General features: G+C 31.8%; 1 protein-coding gene across 1 annotated transcript in view; it reads right to left on the reverse strand.

The window, feature by feature from the left end:
* LOC135226703 (hornerin-like) overlaps positions 1–6,000 on the reverse strand; it is a 42,126-nt gene that overhangs the window by 35,327 nt on the left and 799 nt on the right. The gene's annotated exons all lie outside the window — the stretch shown is intronic.

Raw genomic sequence — 6,000 nt, forward strand, 5'->3', positions numbered from 1 at the left:
AATAAATTCCTCCGATTCCACGTTGGCAGAGCGAAGAATCGAAGTTGCGACTACCGAATCGGTAGGCGAGCACGTAAACCACTCGTCCAACGATTCTTTCCTACCTAAATTGCATAAACTATTGCAGTAAGCATTCCCTTTTTCGTGGTGATTATCTTCGCAAATACACTCTTAATTAAAGACTGCATTATATTTTATGCGCATGTTCGACTTCCATCGTTTAAACCCGTCAACATACTATTACCCCACCGGAATAAATAGCGAATCCGAGGCAAACTTTCTTTGGGTACACTAAAAATCCAATCTCCCCAACCAAACCAAATATCCTTATTCACCGACATCTTTTCCAGCAACTATTTTTGTCAGTGTTTTTTTTTTTTTTTCTTTTACTCGGGGGCAGACGACCAAATGCCATTATCGACGCACCAAAGCCGGAGGCAAATAGAACAAAAGCGTCTGAAGACAGAAGACAATCGAGGAATTAGATAAAACAGGGATGACGAAACTGGAGAAAAACTGTCCGCTATCCAAAGAAAGAAGCTACTGGAAAATTTCTCGTAGCGGGAAGGTTTGGATAGAGAAAGCCAGGAAACAGAAGGACCAATAAATGGTGAGCAATGAAGGTTCAGACGAGGAAGATGATGCGCTGATCAAATGGATTGCTCTGAAATAGCGGCGCGAAAGGTTTAAGTTAAAAAAAAAAAAGGGTATTTACAGCATACTAAAGCAATAAAACTGCTTATGACAAGTTTACGTTGATGTTGATGTCTGGTAAAATGGTAAATCTTTCTGAGAGTTTTGGTAGACTGATAGAGTGACAGATTGTAAATTCACTGGAGGAGGGTTTGAAGTTGAATTACGTAGATGCACAAAGAGGAAGGTTTGGAGTTGATGTAGACGCACGAAGAGGGTTGCATGGCGCTAATGAAAGGACAATTTGAATAATGCTGACGTAGCCCTTAAAAGACGTATTTGCCAATCGTGTTTAATTTGGAAGTGTTGTTAGGAAGGAGGAGAGGAGACTGGGAATGTGTTAATTCAATGGCTTGTGACATAGTAAGTCACAATACTTAAAGGAGGAAGTAGGGGAGAGCGTGGTGGTGGTTGACGAGCAGCTGATGATGCATTTGCAAAAGTACATGAAGCTGCTTAAGCTTATACGGTGTTTTTATTTCTATTTTTTTTACGAATATATATATAAATATATATATATATATATATATATATATATATATATATATATATATATATATATATATATATAAACGGCTGATGTTACATATATATACTTATGGAGAGAGAGAGAGAGAGAGAGAGAGAGAGAGAGAGAGAGAAATGAAATCCAAACCGCGCACGAAGTCATCTGAATAAGGCCGGGCGGGAGATCGCAGGGGAATCCAATTCCGTCTTTCTCTTTTGCATCGCAAAAAGCGACAAAAGATCGGGAAACCGTGAAGGGTATTAGGGATATGGGGTTGTGTCATCCATACCAATAGAGAGAGAGAGAGAGAGAGAGAGAGAGAACTATAATATTATATATATATATATATATATATATATATATATATATATATATATATATATATATATATAAAGGGCTAATAAAAAAATGCGAGGATAATCATAAGACAGAAAAACTGAAAGATAAAGATTATATAATAAATTACTTCACTTCAATCGGCGAAAGAAGTGTACAAATTAAGAAGTTTAATTAGCACAAAAAAGTTTTAATGTATTGTATGACTTCTAAATGTCAAACAGGCATTCTGAGAGAGAGAGAGAGAGAGAGAGAGAGAGAGAGAGAGAGAGAGAGAGAGAGAGAGAGGTTGAAATGAGTAACTGGATAAATAAAAATAGCAGACAATATGGTAAATATTCATAAATAAAACTAGAAGTCTATATTGTAAATAGTTGAAAAATTATAACCTAATAAATACAAACAAACACTGATTAAAATAATTTTAAATCAAATACTTGATAAAGGAGGTAAAACAAAGACATAATAAACATATATGACGAAATCAATTTAGTGAGATTTAAACCGAATTAGAAACTTAAGCATAGCAAACATCACAAAAGGTAACGTCTTAAATTTAAAGCAACGGAAAATGCTTATCAAAGAAAACGAGAACAAGGACTAACTTACGTGCTGCGACGAGAAGAAGCGGTAAGCAAAGAAAATGGCGCCACATTATGAAAACTGCAAAGAAAAACAAAACAAAAAGAATGATAACTAGAACTTGAATAGAGCGAAAACACAAAACTAAAAATATATGATTCACGAAACTTGATAATAATGAAAAAAATATACAAATGGTACGTATTTATTGTTTTAAACATAACTTTGAAGATTTATTTTTCATATGTCAATATTTAAAATAGGTATTTGCAGAATATGCTGAGGTAACATGTGAAATCAAACTGATCGAAAACAGAAATATAATTCTATTTAACTATTTACTTTTTCCAATATCATTACTTAAACACTAATATAAGATACATAAATACATACGTACATATATACACATATACATATATGTATATATATACATTTATAAACAAATGCAGGCCTATATACATTTATATATGTGTGTATGTGTATATTATGTATATATATATATTATTTATATAAATACACACTTAGTATCTGTGTGCGTGCACCTTTGTGTATAAAATAATACCTGAAACACTTAACCACCCTAAATTAAGTCAATAACTTAGTAAGGACTGGATTAAATCAACATTCGTACTCTACACTACAGACATACATTAAATTAACATTCGTGTGAGATGCTACAGACATACATTAAATTACCATTCGTGCGAGTTACTACAGATATACATTAAATTAACATTCGTGCAAGACACTACAGACATACATAAAATTAACATTCGTGCGAGACACTACAGACATACATAAAATTACCATTTGTGCGAGACACTACAGACATACATTAAATTAACATTCGTGAGAGACACTACAGACATACATAAAATTACCATTCGTGCGAGACACTACAAACTAAATTAACATTCGTGCAAGACACTACAGACATACATTAAAATAACATTCGTGCAAGACACTACAGACATTAAATTAACGTTCGTGCGAGACACTACAGACATACTTAAAATTAGCATTCGTGCGAGACACTACAGACATACATTAAAATACCATTCGTGCGAGACACTACAGACATACTTAAATTTAACGTTCGTGCAAGATACTACAGACATTAAATTAACGTTCGTGCAAGATACTACAGACATTAAATTAACGTTCGTGCAAGACATTACATACATTAAATTACATTAAATTAATATTCGTGCAAGACACTACAGAACATACACGTATACACGTACCCGAACATATCGTACAATTGCCCTTAATTCCTTCACAACATCTCTTTCCATCAACGTCAGAGCAATGAAACCAGCTTTAATTAGCTGAACAGTCTCGAGTTAATTAAGAGAACGGCATCAAAAGAAGAGCAATTAGAATAAGAAGACTCCAGAAGACTCCAGTCTGGGAGATGGAGAGCAAAAAAAAAAAAAAAAAAGCTTCGCTTTATGTATACCGGCTCGAGAAAATGAGAGAAGACTTCGGACTAAATATGTCGTTATTTACCAATGACGTTCATCTGCATGAAATATTTATTCCCCTTTCAAAGTCCTTAAGAAAAAAAAAAAAAAAAAAAAAAAAAAACCCGAAGTTTCTTCGGTGTAATCGAGTTTTCTGTACAGCGCATAATGCTGAATGAAACTCTTAGCTACGGGCCATGAATAATAATGAACATGACATTCAATCACATGACCACAATTACTATATATTCAGTAGTCGATGATGATACCTATATCATACATACATACATACATACATACATAAAAACATACATACAAGCCGCAAAACTAATAAGGTGACAAATACTTACCATGAAGAACGCACCGAACACACGAACCCACAATAAATCTGGAAAAGAGAGAAAAACATCATTAATAAATGTTTACAGATGAATTATGCATAAAAGACGTTACGGAGGGAACCAAATAAATCAACTGGAACAAAGTGAACAATGTAAAAATGGATGCACATCAAATGAAAAAAGAACGAAAATTAAAATAATGTTACAATGGATTAATAAAGGGGAGATGAAATTTAGATTTTCCCATAAAAAGAAATAATATATATATATATATGTATATATATGTATATATATATATATTATGTATATATATATATATATATATATATATATATATACATATATATATATATGTATATATATCTATAATTATATATATATGTATATATGTCTTATATATCATGTATATATCTATATATATATATATATATATATATATATATATATATATATATATCATATATATATATATATATATATATATATATATACATATATATATATATATATATATATATATATATATATATATATATATATATATATTGTCGCAGCGTCATGTGAAAATATATATATATATATATATATATATATATATATATATAATATATATATATATATATATATATATATATATTTCTGTCCTTTCACATAACATCAATTTTGAAATCAAGTTATTTAACAAACTTCGTAACACGAACATTTCATGCAAAAATAATATAAAATACATAAAAAAAACACAAAAAGAAACTGCACGGCGTGAAAAAGAGTGAAGATGATTTGTAAACTGGAAGATATTAAAAGGCGCAAGAAAATAAAAGTAAAAAAACAAAATGATACTCGAATGACTGAACAGAAATTGCTCGACTTCCGCCATCAAAATTTCAAAGAATATATATATATATATATATATATATATATATATATATATATATATACAAATGTTTTATAATCTCCAACAAGGACATAAATGATGAAATGCCTGTATTGTTATTAATTTAAAAGTGAGTAACTTTTAAATGGAATAAATTCTAAACAGTAATTTAAGATAGTACCAAATACAATATAATGACAGCAAAATCACGCACACAAGAAACTGAATGAATGTGGCGATAGGAACACAAAAACCCAATTTGATAAACACGACTAAAACACGTTAATCATGCTAATATTTTTAGTTTGTATGATGTTTTTACGTTACATGGAACCAGTGGTTATTCAGCAACGGGACCAACGGCCTACGTGACTTCCGAACCACGTCGAGAGTAAACTTCTATCACCAGAAATACACATCTCTCACACCTCGATGGAATGCCCGTGAATCGAACGCGCGGCCAACGAGGTGACACGCCAACACCATACCGACCACGCCACTGAGGCGCTTCATGCATGCTAATATTTTAAGAACGTAACCAAACGCGCACACACACGCACACACACATACAAACTACCCCATACAAAGCATCACCAACACACAATTAAACACGTAATATTCTCCGTTACAAAACAAAGCTCAGGAGTTCCATGATCGAATTACCATGCTCGTTAAACCGAAGAGGAGATCCTCCACGTAAAAGTATTCGAGGGACGATCTCCACAGACCATTATTATGGAAGATCTCGATCGAGCACATTATTTCGACTTTATGGAATATCCGCAGTAATTAGTTTACTCTCCGATAACGACGTCAATTCAGGTTATTTGTTTGATTTTTTCTTTTAAAAGCGGCGGCTGCCATGCTGTATAGAAGTGACTAACAGAGGTCGCATAGGACTAATTACGCTCTCTCTCTCTCTCTCTCTCTCTCTCTCTCTCTCTCTCTCTCTCTCTCTCCAAATTTCATCGTTACCGATTTAATATATATATATATATATATATATATATATACGTATCTATAATATATATATATATATATATATATAATTTGTTTGTGTGTGTGTGTGTGTGTGTAAGAGAGAAGGAGGGAGAGAGAGTTGATATGTACTATTTGTGGTGTGTGATATTTATGTATGTATATAATATAATATATATATATATATATATATATATATATATATATAGTGTGTGTGTGTATTTG

Source organism: Macrobrachium nipponense, chromosome 15, assembly GCF_015104395.2.
Source record: "Macrobrachium nipponense isolate FS-2020 chromosome 15, ASM1510439v2, whole genome shotgun sequence".
Lineage (NCBI taxonomy): Eukaryota > Metazoa > Arthropoda > Malacostraca > Decapoda > Palaemonidae > Macrobrachium > Macrobrachium nipponense.